The 15,785-nt window shown below is 28.0% G+C and overlaps 1 long non-coding RNA gene across 1 annotated transcript; it reads right to left on the bottom strand.

Annotated features, from left to right (window-relative positions):
• Positions 1 to 11,265: 11,265 nt before the first annotated feature.
• On the bottom strand, positions 11,266 to 11,973 carry LOC112716198 (uncharacterized). Its single transcript, XR_003160205.3, has 2 exons — positions 11,729 to 11,973; positions 11,266 to 11,645 (listed from the first exon to the last, which is right to left on the bottom strand). It is a non-coding gene; the product is annotated as an uncharacterized lncRNA (long non-coding RNA).
• Between the last annotated feature and the right edge of the window lie 3,812 nt (positions 11,974 to 15,785).

Raw genomic sequence — 15,785 nt, 5'->3', positions numbered from 1 at the left:
TCAATGTTGTTGTTGTTTGTTCTTGAACTGTATAAAACATCAATTGAAAAATATTAGTATTCATAATTAACCAAAATCAAAGTACGAACTACCTAAATAATTTTTTAATCAGTTTGGAATGCATGATACAAACCTGAAAATCTCTATCCTGTTTGAGACCTCATTTTCTGTATCATAAATATATAACTGCGCAAATTTTGGTCTTTGTCCCTCAATTGGTACCAAGCTTCCAATTCTGTGGTAGTTTTGTCCACTCACAATGAACTGGGGAGGACCTGTCCCATCATTGATAGAGGTCTCTATTTTACCTCCGAGGGACGTGAAGCAAAACATGCTATTATAAGTTCTTATATTATCCTTAAAGTGTTTGCTTCTCTGGTCTGCTCCAGATAATAAACCTTGCAAGAGCTGAGGTGGACGTTGCAAAAACGGCAATTGTACCTTCCCTCGCATACAACATATTGAGAACTCAATATTGGATCCTGTTTTAGCCTTTTCTGATCTCTCCTCATACCACATCATGGCGTCGCAATGCCGACAAAAAAATTCTGGGTCACCAATATCTATCACATCTAATAATCACCAAGATAATAAATTATGTTTCAGTTATATCTGAAAAAAATACTTTATATAAAAATATATCTTTCTTTCACCATGTTAGGTATAAAAATAATATTTATAAAAGATTACCGAATACTGCAATTTATAGATTAAAAAGATGAGATCATATAATACAATTTTTTTGTGCCAACCTCAAGGTTTAAGTTTTATATGCACACTAATCAAACAATAAGAATTACAATATATCAATGTTCAAATACAAAAATCATAATATATAACCATATCTTAGTTTGAATTTTAAAAACTTGAACACTAAACGATAATTTTTTGTTTATAAAAAGCATAACAATAGTAAATAATAAACTGCTGATATTGCTACTTCTTAGATTACCTGTATTCTCAGCAACATCGAATATGGCTGGGTATTCAATTTGCACAGAATCATCTAATATAGTCGTGTTTTCAGTAATATCCTCAACTTCTTCAAAAATTTTTGAAAGATTTATAGCCAATTCCTTCAAGAATGTTTTTCTTTGTCTCAGGTGTCTTCCTTTTTCAACTATGCACACTTCTTCTAATTCTTTAGTATCTAAATTTGAATTAGATGTACTTGCTCCTGTAATCATTAGAGATAGTAAATCAAGCACTTTATATTATAAAAAAAAGAAAAATGAATATATATTAAATGTTTGAATCAGCTGAGTTATGAATATATATTATGAAAGTAGTATTAAAGATAAAAGAAGTAGAATTTTAGCTTTATGATAATTACAATCTATCATGCTTATCTTACCATGTCTCTTTTGAAGTAGCATAGTCTTTCTATTCAGTCTTGCATCCCTTTGCAATCTAATTCGATTTGAGTACTCCAATGAATCTATAATAATTATTTAGCATATATCAAAGATTGTTTTCAAGAGACCAATTGAAAAGTTAAATGTTTGGTCTTTAAGTAATAAAAGCATATATTAACATACGCTGGCTTTGCAACTGGTCGATATTGTTTAATGTTTGTTGAAGCTGTTGTTGACTTGTCTGATGACATGGGCTATCATATGCTTCGCATGTGATACCTGAATTACTAATATCACTAATATTGGAACATCGTTCCTTTTCACCTACAGAGTGTAGATTAGTAGTTGGAGACCTTGATCGATATGGTGTTGGGTTATTATCTAATAAGATAACTCGAGATATTAGTTTTTTGAACATATTTTTTGTTAAAGTTTATAATTGAATAAATAGTAGGAAAATCAAAATACATAAAGTGCATGTACATTCACATAAGTAAGTTCCAAAAAAAATCATCCAAAAATTAACCTGTATTGAGTCCATTTGTAATGTTCGACAACACCGATTGAAAATGCACATCATTGGAACCATCACTCGAATTTCCTGTAATTTTTTCATAAACAAATTTAGTAACATATTACAAAAACAATGTAAATTAATAATTTATTACTTGTCAATAGCTAAATAATATATAGAAAATATTGTATTTTATGGGCTTTCATTCGTCCAAATACTCATGACATGTTAGTTATTTTTTGTATGAAGTCTATCTTGAATTGTGGTCCGCTTTGTATTTTCTTTGTCTTTTAATATCAATTTTCTCTTCGATCTTGCTTCTCTTTGGACTTCTTGCATCTTTCAATATATACCTGGAAATACCAAATAAATAATTTTTTTAACTAATTAAAAATATATATACCTTATACCTAATACATTTTTATTATCAATTTTTTTTATATTATTAAAAAAAAATAAAGTACACAAGAGTACACATATGGCGGCGTTTGTTTTTGGTATACATATCGATCAAAACATAGATACGGGAGTACATAGGAGTACATGTATAGTGCTTGAATACTGAGACAAAAATGATGAAAGACATGGTATCGATTTAAACATATTTTATGGAAAATAATATATATTTTTATGGAAAATAATAATGTATGGATTTAAACATATTTTATGGAAAATAATATATATTTTTTTTCAAAAGTATCTTTTTTCAAATAAATATAAGTTTAATCTCACTATCAATAAATTCAACTTACAGTTAAAATCTTTTTTTTTATTTCCTTAAATAAAGAGATTGAAAATGAATAATTTATAAGTAAAAAGAGAGAAAAATATGAAAGTACCTCTATTGTTGTGCTGAGATAATATAAAAAATAACAATGTAAACGAAGTAAACAGAGAAATTTATAAATGTGACAAATCAAAAAAATTTAAATTTAAAAATCAAAACGGTTAAGAAGTCACTTAATTAGGAATTAGTATTAGAATTTTAAATTTCAAATTTTTAAATAGAGTTTCCTAATTAGCTAGTTTATTTAAAAATTTTTAAATAAACTTTCTTAATTAAACGTTTGTTGTTTATTAAGAATATAGAAATTTGTTAATTTACAAATAATTTTTATTAGTTTTGTCATAAATAGTATCAATCCTATTATTTATCGATAAAAATAATAAAATTAAATATAATCTAAAAATTAATAACCTTATAAATATCGTAAATTTAGAAAAAAATATTTAAAAAGAGAGAAAAAGATGAAAGTACTTCTATTGTGGAGAAATAATCTAAAAGATAATAATAAAAATTTATAAATATGGCAAGTAAAAAAATTTAAATTTAAATATTGAAATGGTTAAGGACTTACTTAATTAGAAATTAGTATTAGAAATTCAAATTTAAAATTTTTAAATAGAATTTTCTAATTAACTAATATAAATTTTAAATTTTTAAATAAAATTTTCTAATCAAACGTCCGTTGTCTATTAGGAATATAGAAATTTGTTAATTTAAAAATAATTTTTTTTAGTTTCATCATAAACAGTATTAACTTTATTATACTTTTTCTAAAATTTAAACAGTATTACATTTTTTTAAATAGTATAAATAATTTCACGTCTTAATAAGACTGATAATTCTATTTACTTTATTATACTCCTTTGTAATTAGCATAATAACTTATAAATTATATAAATTCTTAAAAAATATTGTCAAATTGCTTACGTAAAAATTCAAAAAAAAAGTATATTTGAATTTAAATTTAAAATTCTAAACATAATACTTTAATTAAAAATTAAAAATTAGATTTTTTTTTAAAAAATAAATACACATTAAAAATTAATAACTAACTTAATTGTATCAACAATAATTCAAATAAAAAATTTATAACTTTATGACATTAAATATTAAATTAGATATTATCAGAATATCAACGGTGAAAATCAAATTAAAAATAAAACCACAAGTAATAACCAAATAACTTCAATTTATATTTAAAAAAATTCTAAATTTCAAACATAAAAATAGAAAAGAACCAAAAGAAAAATAACAACTCAAGAAAAGATAATGTTTCCACCAAAACAAACACATGCTTGACATTATTCTATAAGATAGACTCTAAAAGGGATTCCAAAACATGTGCATCCAAATTCTCAAGTTTCTTTCTCGATCTTGATCTTCTTGGAAGTTGAGGTATCACCTTCTACCTTTGATTCTTCCGACTCCGAGCATAATCGCTTAGTTGGTGTAATAGCATTTTCCAACAATTCGGATTCATCATTGGCAGCAACTTCATTGGAGAATTCAAGCAACAAATTCTGTACAAAATATCACGTTAAATTAAAGACTTCTTTCTAACCTTTGATTTTATAATTAATTATTAATTATAAAAAAATTAATTTCTAATTTTGAGAGAACAAACAAAAAAAAATTATTTTTTGAACAAATACCTTAGCACCTTTTACTTTCTCCCCTTCAATGATTGAGGATGTTTTTGAAATTGGAAGCAAACCACCGGTGTAGTCAACATCCTAAAATTATAATTAATTATTAATTATAAATTAGATACTACTAATGACCAAGGAAGCAAAAAATAAATTAATTTTTAATAGAAAATACACTTATAATTATACTCACAATTTGAATAGGGTGAGCCTCTTTGAATTTATTTATGAGCTCCACATTATCAGTCATCTTCTTAACTTTATAAGAAGGTGAAAAATGTGGATTATCAGATATTTGAACTTCAACGATGAAGAGAAAGGTCTTATCAATTAGGTTGAGCAAAAGTGTAGGTGTATCCGATAGATCTCCTTTCTGCAGGGTATTACATAATATATTAATAATAAATAATATAAAAATTACCAATAAAAATATCTTCACTAATATTTTTAGAAATAAATATTGGTTAGATCTTACCAATAGGAGTGGATCAAGTATCTCTACACAGCTCTTTCTCAAAACTTGTTTTGCCTCCTTGTCAAAGACTACAAAACATGCACAGTCAGAATCATCAATGACACCAAGCTTTATTCGATATCTGCTTAAAAAAAAATAACATAAAAAAAAGTTAAATATAGACTTATTCAATATCTAATCCAATGTGCATATACTTTAATTTAAAAAAAATAAATAAATAACCTTGGAGTTATGGATAAAAGGAGACGGCCACAACTTGAACATTTGAAAGTTTTTGTAAAAGCATATGTGGACCTGTTGCATTCACATTGGCCGTACCACCAGTCTGGAGTACACATAATATGACTTATAGTAGCCAAGACAATACAAATAGAATTCTGAAAAAAAAATAATGATTTAAATTCCCTAAATTTGGTGAATTTTTTAAATAAATAAGATGAATAAATAAAAATAATCTATGTACAACGGATTTCAATTATTTTTTTCTCCATTTTTTAAAAAAAAATTACCGTTTCGAATTCTTTTAACTGCTCGATGGTTTTGCCTTGATAAATTTTTAAGAATGGAGCCTCATTTGAAATTCCGCCGATGTTACCTCTAGATTCTTCAAATCTTACAAAGCTTGATAAATAAAGTTAAAAAAAATTATGTTAGATAACACACACATAGTATGGAACTAAAGAATTAAAAAGAAAATACCCACCTATTTTTAAATTGGATGACAGTTGTATCTTCAAGATTGAAGAACATCTTTGTGCCATACATGGAATTTTGTAAAACAATCTTTTCTGAAAAATTTATTTTAATACAAAATGAGTAAAAATTCACATAAACAATAAGTAAAAGCTCACATATAAAAATATATTGTTAAAAAAATATGGATAAATATTACCGTTAAATAACTTCACTCTAACAAACTGTAAGACGACAACAGCTCCATCCTTATTGCCAGATCCCAGAAAAGCATTTAATTCATGTGCATAGTTGCCAAAAAGTGCACACTCCATTATTTTTCTATATCAAATAGAATGTTTAATGTTAAAAAAGTAACTACCAATAAAATAATATCAAATTATATATATTTTATATTTTTAAAATTTAAAATTTAATAATAAAATTAAAATATCAAATACAATTTAAAAAATTAATAATTAATTAATTATTTTAAATTTGTAACAAATAAACCGCGGAAAGAATGCTTTTTATTATTTTTTTTTAAATTTGAATCTTTTTTTTTAAATCAATCCGAAGTGATTTTTTTTAAAAAAATTTAAATTTAAATAATTAGACGTTTAAAAACGGTGGCTTTGAATCTAAAACATTTTAACTAAGCTTAATGTTAGTTAAGATACATTTGTTACTTATTAATATTAATAAAAATATTTATAATAAAATAAGTTAAAATAATAATTTAAAAAGATGAGATTAGCAAAATTTGTATATTTATAAAAATAAATAGATAATTACCCATCATCAATCTCTAATTCGATAACAGTATATTTGGTAGATTTGTCATCTTTTTCAAGAGTCTTCTCATTCCCAATTCCAACAAGATATCCAACAACATCTGAAATGATTTAAAATAAAAAAAATTATTGTCAATAAATTTGTTAAAAAAAAAACGCAGAATAAATTATCAATAAAATAAATAATTATACTTTTTCTAAAATAATAAACTTACCAACTAAATAGGTGCAATCATACCCAGGAGCATTGAGAGTGTCAAAACTCACAAACTTAAATCCATATCGTGGGATACTCGACGATTCTGGAAGTCTGTGCACATCAGTACGTAGGTTTAAATTAACCACGTATTCATGATGTGTAGTCTTGAAGTAACCCTTATTGAGTCAAACACCAAAATATCTTATTTGGTAAGATATTCCTTCCTCCAGCAAATTCACGAATCGAGACACAAAAGCCTTCTTAACTGAGGCGTGTATTTTTTCTCCCTAGAATTAATGAACAAAAAAAACGATTAGATGGGAATAAACAAATAAATTTAAAATATAAATAATATAAATTTTAAATAAAATAGAAAAAACATTAGTAGAAAACTCACGTCTTCATCGAGCCAAACCATCTCAATTGAGTATGGCAATGGAGAATTTCCGTAACTTGGCAGTGTCCATAACCGTATCACTCGTATACGTACACACAAATTGTCGATTGTAGGATTGATGTCAGCAATTTTGTGAATACCAGCCATTAGAATAAATAGAGAGATTTTAGATATATGTAAAGAAAGGGATTGATGTACTTTAAATTGTGGTGCTTTACATCTCTCGTAACTTATACTTTTATAGTTGCATCATAACTAATATTTTTTAAATTTGGTTGACTTTAATTTAAAATTTAAAAATAACAAACTAAATAAAACAACCAAAACTTAAATTTTAAAAATAACAACTTAAACAAATTATAATTTAAAAATTCTAACATAACGTAAATTTTTATAATAATATAATAATATAATAATTTTTATAATAATATAATAATATAATAATATTAGTACGTAACAATCGAAGAATAATTAACGTAAATTTTTTTAAAACTCTAAATTTCTTTAAAAAAATTTATGTAGCTGCAATTTAAAAAAAAATTAAAATTTTAAAAAATAATGCTAAAAAGAATTAACAGATATTTAAAAAATAGTGTTATAATATAAAAAAGAACAACCTAAGTAAAATCTAAATAAAATTAAAAAAATAACAACCTAACTAAAACAACCCAAACAAATAACAACCTAACTAAAACAACCCAAACAAATAAAATAATTTAAAATTTAAAAAATAACAACCTATGTAAAACAACCCAAACTTAAAATTTGAAAATAACAACTTAAGCAAATAATAATTTATAATTTATAAATATAAATCTAAAAATTTTTAGTCACGACACGTAAGCAAATAAACTCCCAGACTTAACGTATGAGCGCCACGTCAGCAAATTGGCTCCCTATTTGTATTACTATAAAGATAATAGATCAAACTAGAACAAATTAAACATAGACCAGATTGCAGAAGGTAACTCCTCTTTATACAGATTTGACTACTTATCATGTCTTTTAAGTGGTTAGAAGATCATCGATTTTCAAATTCAAAAACCCGTTAGAATTGTGCTGAGTCGGATGACAGTAAAAAGCTTTAGGCCTTGGACTTTCGTGGAGTTAGGAGTTCCTTATCAGATTATCGCTAGACTATTAAGATGAGAAGTCAGGTTTGTAATAGTAGTTCTCTTTGTTTCTGAATTTCTGATTACCAAAAAATATGTATCATTTTATACTTATTTAATTTCGAGTGTTTTTAACCAAATTAGATTAATTTAATGATTAATTTATTAATTTACTTAAATAAATATCAAGAGTTTAAATTTTATCTTTTATATATAATAATTTATTAGCCAATCACAAACAATAAAAAAATGGGTCCCTTTTAATTTATCTTCCACCAAGAAGTAATTAAGTCAGGCCTAATTGACAAAGTCAGCATACCATGCATTGTTGGCTTCAATCATTCCATGGTCAAAATTCTCAGGCAATCTACGTTTATTGACGGTCATTAGTTTCCAAATCTAGGTGCAATTTAAACTAAACCAAGTGTACATTAAAGTAATATATAAAATAATATAAATGTTCATATATAAATATATAATAATTAATTTGATAGCCAATTTTGACAACCATCTTCAACGAACTAACAGGAATATAGGAGGAATTTTACAGCATGGTAGGTGAATTCGTTCAGCTGTTGAATTGTGATATCTATATATAATATAATATAGTCACCAAAAAAAAAAAATATAATATAATATATATTATTTATTAGATTAGATAGATAAATAAAATTCAATGTTAACATGGGTAAAATTAGACGTTAACTAATTACAAGTGGCAAAAACTTAAACAAACTACTTCTAAGTTTTAAGTAATAATTAACATTTTTTTTTTGCCACTGAGAATCTTTTAAGAAAAAAATAAAATGAAAATAATTATTTTCAATTGTCGATGAAATTTCTCTCAAAAAATTAATATATTTTCAAGAAATATAGGATGCCACGCTCAACTCAAAATATAGAACTTCATGTTTATTATTATTATTATTATTATTATTATTATTATTATTATTATTATTGAAAACTGATGATGATTAAAAAAAAAAAACAATTTCATCTGAAAGAAGGAATATGAAAAATATATATAATTAAATAGCTTTTAGAATTGAAATAACTAACTTATTGTATATGAGAAAGTTTTTCTTTCACATATTTATATAATATAAAGTATAATAAATGAATAACAAGAAAACAAGTGCAAGAAAAGAAATAGGAAAATCTACTAAATGAAATTAAATTATTGGACATTTTGATTTATTTATAATTTTATTAATACATTTATAAAGAGAATTATCGAACATTGTCCTAAGTCAATTAATTAATTAATTAATTTTATTTAGAGTACAGTGAGAAAGGGGCAAGTAGATTATAGAAAGAAAGAAATTTAGAAAAAAAAGTATAAAAAATTAATTTTTTGAATAGAATTATGTTAACTTTTATTTGTTGAAGAATTTAGAATATAAAGTTAGAAATTAAGATTTAGAATTTATTAAAAAAAATTATATAAGAGTAAAATGGATTAGATTACGCACCTCTTCTATTAAACTACTTTTCGCAAATTGATGTGGTAAAGAGAAGATTCAAATTTCAAGTAAGATGGTGCAAGAACGAGGAAGTTAGAGAAGTCATTAAAGAAGCTTGGAGCATTAATTTTAGCATATCAACAATGTATATACTAGTCCAAAAAAACAAGGCATGTAGACACGGCTTGGTTCAATGGCAGCACTCTAGTAAGTCTAATTTAAAGAAAGTTATAAAAGAATTGCAATAGGAATTAGAATTGTTGAAGAAAGCTGAGAGGGTTGGGGCTGGAAATTAGAGAGCTGGAGAAAAAATTGGAGAAAGTGGTCGTCCAAGAAGAGAAGTATTGTCGAGAAAAATCTAAAGTCCGGTGGCTCAAAGAAGGAGACCAAAAACATCAAAAATTTCCACCAAAAGTTCAAGACGAGAGCAAACCGCAACGAGATTTGGGGGTTAATTAGGGAGAATGGTGAAGTCGTTTGCTCAAGAGTTGAAATTAGTCCAGTGACAGAATCATATTTTACATATCTTTTTCCTCCATTTGTCATGGAGACTTAGGAAACCTCTTCACATACTTTGAGTCAAATGTGACAACTAACATGAATCGAAAGCTCTAACGACCAGTTACTGTAGAAGAAGTGAAAAGAGTCACTTTCAGTATCAACCCAAAGAGTGCATCGGGTGATAATGGAATGATTGTGAAGTTCTTTCAACACTATTGGGAGTTAGTTGTGAGGGACATTTTCAGAGTTGTTCCCAGTTTTTTGTTTTTTGTTTTTACGGGAGGTGAAATATTGAGAAGCTTTAATCACATCCACATTTGCCTCATTCTAAAAATTTCAGGTGCGATCAAGATAAGACCTATTAATTTATCTTCAGTTGTTTACAAGATTATTTCTAAAGTGTTAGTGCATAGAATGCGAAGCATGATGAATAAAATGATCAATTTGAACCAAAGTACCTTCATTAAAAGAAGATTTATTTTTTATAATATCTTAGTTGCACATGAATACATGCATTATCTCAAGAACAATAAAAGAGGACCTGGTAATGATGAAATGGCAATCAAACTGGACATGAAAACAAGGCTTATGATAGGGTGGAACGAAAGTTTCTATGGTTCATGATGGAGAAACTTGGATTTGACATTAGATAGATTAATTGGATTCGTGAGTTGGTTTCAACTATTTTGTTACTCAATTATTATGGAAGAACAACCCTGCCCATGGCTTCTTCATGCCAACTAGAGGCATCCAATAAGGTGACCCTCTATCCCCATATCTATTCTTAATTTGTGTAGAACGATTTTTCTTTTTGCTACACAAGACGTAGAAAAACAGTTTTATTCAAGGAATCCAAGTATCTAAAAGGTGTTCTAAGATAAATTATCTACTTTTTTACGGATGATTCTATCGTATTCTGTAAAACTAATGGTGAAAATTACGAAGGGATACTAAACTTGCTAAAGAACTATGAAAGTTCCAGTGAGAAGAAAGTTAACTTGAATAAATCAGTTATTTTTTTTGGCAATAACATCCCGCAGTATGTCATCAGAATCGAGATTGCTTCAGTAATGAACATTACTCACATAGGAGCACAAGACAAATATTTTGGCTTATCCTCAACTGTTATCAGATCTAAAAAAGCCATATTTAGCGCAATCAAAGAGAAAGTCAGATCTAAAACTTAAGGATGGAAAAGAAGTCTCCTGTCAACAACAGAGGAAGGCAAATTTTGGTGAAGGCTATAGGTAAGACGATCCCTATATATACCTTGTTATGCTTTAAATTCTCAAATAATTTGCTATTAGAAATTCACAGCATATTATTTTAATTTTGGTGAGATTAAAAAGATAATGAAAAGAAAATAGTATGAATTAGCTAGAATACAATGACGAGATTAAAAAAAGAAAATGGCTTAGAGTTTAAAGATTTAAGAACATAAAATCCAGCATTGTTTGGACAGCAATTCCAGAGAATTCGCAAACATTCTAACTCATTATTAACTAGAATCCTCAAAGAAAAGTATTTCAGATATAGTATTGTAATGCAACCAAAAGTCGGAATATTATCATCCTGGAAATGGACGAGTGTGTTGGAGGGATTCCCTTGGAGGGACGAAGAATTATGGAGAAAGGTATTCTTTGGAGTGTCGGTGATGGCTAAAACGTCTAGATTTTTCAGGATCTTTGGCTCCCACCCCTTATCCTTTTAGCATTAATTTGACAGAGAGTCTCCATGAGCAAAATCACCAAATCAGTGGATATGGAATAAATCAAAGAACTATGATGTAGCATCTGGCTATAGAATAGCGTACCAATTTTTTCATGAACCAGTTGAGATGAATCAAAATCTGACACGCCAAAGAGAACTTTGGGTGCATTTATGGAATCTTCATGTGCCTAGAAAAATTGCAGTTTTCCTATGGAAAGCACTCCATGGCCCCCTCCCGGTGATGCAGCAACTACACCAAAGATTCATATACTGGAGGGTGTCAGAGAAGATGGTTCAAGAAGTTCAAAAGGTTCCAAGACCTTGAAGAAAGCCCACTTTTCCATTCTCATGTATTTTATTGTTAAAAAACTTGCTTTTATATTTGCTATTGTCATTTCGTCAGTTGGGAGAACCCCATTTCAATTTTGTGTCCTGACTTGTGAACAAATGTATTCTTTGATTTTTAAGGAATAAAATTTACTACCTTTAATAAAAAAAAGAATTAATTGTTGACTTTTAATAAATAAATAGTTAAACATTTGTGCTTAAGCAAAATGATTGAGAGACACCATTACTAAGCCTAGTTATCCTCTTAATAACATAATTTTAATACTTGTCAAATTTGTTGATATCTCATTAACTATTTTTCTTTCTTTATCATATTTTTTTATTCTTAATTTACTCACACATTTGGTTTCATATTTCTTTCTATTTCTTAAACTCTACACATATCCAATTATGCTATTAGCCTTGAAAGGAGCTTGAAATTTTTTTTTCGCAGACATTCGGAATCAGTTTCTTAGCCCCTATTTTCCATTTGTTCTTTTTCCTTTTCTTTCTTCTTTAGACAATAACAAATTAAAAGAACAACTTTACACATTTTCACTCATCAGCACATTGCATACTAGTAATTTATTTGATTAAAAAAAAGAAATATCAAATTAAAGGAATTAGAATAATTAATTATAATGGGAGAGATGGATCCGCTTTCATCCAAAAACCAGTATGCAAAAATTTGAAGTTGGAATCAGAGAATCAAAAGATGATGGGTCATTATTTTGTATTTGTAAGATTAAAAGAAGAGTTTAATTTTGATATACTCACAGTGTAAAATGTTTTATACAGTTGTGCAATCATATTTGTTTTTTTGAATGTCCATTCACGCGGTCAATAAAAATAGTTGTTATTTTAATAATGTGGTGTTACATAATTAAATACATGTGTAAAACTATTTTATATTAATAGTGCATCAAAATTAAATTCTTAAAAAAGGTGTCTAAAGAAAAAAAAAACAAAGAAAAACCAGGAACTTCTTTTGAATTCTTGCAAAAAAGATTTTAAAGCTCTATCCAAAACTAATAATGTAAGAGTTTAACTAACATGTATTCTAAGAAGATAGGATAAATTTATTAAATTGTTATTAATAAAAGATTTAAATTTGTTTTAATATAGATATATATTAAAGTTACAAATAAAAAATTATTATTAAAAATATAAAAAACTTAAATTTGAAAATATTTATTTTATATTTATTAAAAAATATTTAACATTTTTTATTATAATCTTATCATATATATATATATATATATATATATATATATATATATATATATATATATAATATATATATAATATATATATATATATTTAAGATGTAAACCCCGCTGAAATTGCTAAATAATTAGTCAATAATTTGAATTTTAATTAGAAAAATTAAAAATGCAAAACTAATATTAAAATAGGATAGAGCTCTTCAAAACGAAAGTTTTGATACCAATTTTAAAAAATTTGGCTGAAAATTAGACCGGATGGGCCGAACCAGCTGAACAATGAAACAGCAGCTTCTTCTTCCCCATTCTGCATCAAACATGCCAAACAGGTTGGGGGAGGAAGAGAGCTCTCTAACCCTCATCAAACACCCCAACCACCATAACTTCCCCGTTTGAGCTCCAATCGCCACACCGTTCGCGGCCACGCGTCCAACTCTATATTTTTATCGGATCAATTTTACTGGTAAACTCCATTTTCATTTCAGAATCTCTATTCCCTTTTTATTCTTGAAATTGAAACCCTATGGTGAGATTTTGCTAATTTGGATGTTCTAGGTTCGATTTAGCTTGTGAACTTACTGGGTTTGAGTTGCTACGGGTGTGGGAGCGATAAGGTTTCCCTAAACTTTAATTTAATTTTGAATCCATTCGGTAAAATCTGAATTTGGGATATATGTATGTAATAGGTGTGAATTAAGTTCATATATATGCATTGGAATTGAAAAGTGAGTATTTGGAAGATTATTGGTGATTGAAGCTTTATTTGTGGCTGGTTTCGTTGAGCTTAGGGGGCTGTATTCTAGCTTGTGAGGCTGCCTTGGATTGAATAAAGTGATCGGCTAAGGTATGGTTTAGGTTTCACGTGTTTAACATATAAGGTTTTGTGAAAACTTAGGGTAGGAGACCATAGGCTAAGTTGAAATGGATAAATATATGAAATGATTAGTTGTGTGATGATGTACGATAAATTTATGATTGAGTTTGTATTGGAATTTATGAGTATGAGTTGTTGGTATTGTTGAATATGTGTGATTGTAATTATTAATGTTGGGTTGATGATGATGTTGATATGAGTTAATTGAATTTGGTGGTATAGCTTGTTTAATTAGTTGAAGGTGGATTATGACATGGTATTAATGAATGAAGGTAATGGACTAATGAATTTTAATATAAAAGTTATGGTTGGAATGGGTGAATTCTTTGAATAATGTATGGGTTTTATGAATTGGTATGAAAATTAATGTGATAATGGATAGGATTAATAAAATGGAACTTGTTATATAATGGAGGTGCACGTTTTCATGGTAAGGAACATGACTTTGGTGAAAATGAGGTTTGGATATGAATTGGTAAAAAGTAAATTTTGGTAAACTTTGGAAGTCTATAACTTGCTCTTCAAATTTTGGATGGAATTGTAGTTTATTTCAAATGAAAGATGGTTTTATAAGCTTTTCAACGATATCAATTTTGTAAAAAACAGAATTTTGTAGAGAAAGTTATGGATGATGGAAGTTTGGTATAAAAAATGTGCTTACAGGATAACAAAATCTGGTTTGTAGCAGCTTTCTGAGCATTGTGCCAATTTTGGAAAAACGTCCCTCCACGCGTACGCGTGGTGTGGCATTTTGACGACGCATGCGCGAGTAGCCATGCCTGTGCATGAGAGGCCAATGTGCATAATCACGCGTACGCATGACTCACGCGTACGCGTGACGTGCTATTCTCACCACGCATGCGAGCGGCACCCGCGTGCGCGTGCCCCTGTTTGCTGCAAAATTGGATTTTTTGCATATAAAATCAGATTTTCACTTTTAAACCTCTGTTTTCTCCTTTTTAGACTTAAGGTATAGTACTAAGTTCAGTAGCTAGTTGAAGCTAGGAAAATAAACTAATTTGGGGGAAGCGGTAAATGATGACTTATATGACGGAGATGAGAATATTAAAAGAAGTTTAATGACTTGGCTTGATAAATGATTGTATATTGATTATGAAAATGAAATGGCTTATGAATAATGATATATGAGATACGAGTTTTTCTGGATAAGAACCGTGGCTTGCCACCACGTGTTCCAGGTCGAAACTCGATACTCTGTTGACCCTACGTCGTAACGGTGACCGGGCAAGTATAAATTCCCGGGTATGGATGGCCCACATTGAGTGATTTGAATGATGATTGAATGTGAAACCTATGCATAGACTCATGGGGATGCGCGACGGAGGACAGTCTAAGGTTTTCAGACTTGTCGGGTTGGCTGGATAACCGACAGATGAGCTTCATCAGCCATAGGACAGGCATGCATCATGTGTATTTGTTTGTTTTGATTACTATGCATTTCCTGGGTTTGCTTAACTGAATATATACCTCCTGCTACCTGTTATACATGCTACTTGCACTATCTGCTCACTACTTGTGTGTGAACTTGTTTGGTTGCCTGTCTCTGCTGTATTATGGATGACGGAGGGATGGAAGAAAGGGTGAAATGGTTTGATGTTATGTTAGGTTTAAAAATTGAGTGAGTTTAGGCAGGTTTAGATTATCTACCCCTATTTATGGCTTCTGTTTAGCAATTAAGTTTTATAATTGTATGACAGAGTTCTAGGATTGCCTCT

Source organism: Arachis hypogaea, chromosome 10 (genome assembly GCF_003086295.3).
Source record: "Arachis hypogaea cultivar Tifrunner chromosome 10, arahy.Tifrunner.gnm2.J5K5, whole genome shotgun sequence".
NCBI classification, from domain to species: domain Eukaryota; kingdom Viridiplantae; phylum Streptophyta; class Magnoliopsida; order Fabales; family Fabaceae; genus Arachis; species Arachis hypogaea.
This window is presented reverse-complemented; position numbering and strand designations above follow the sequence as displayed.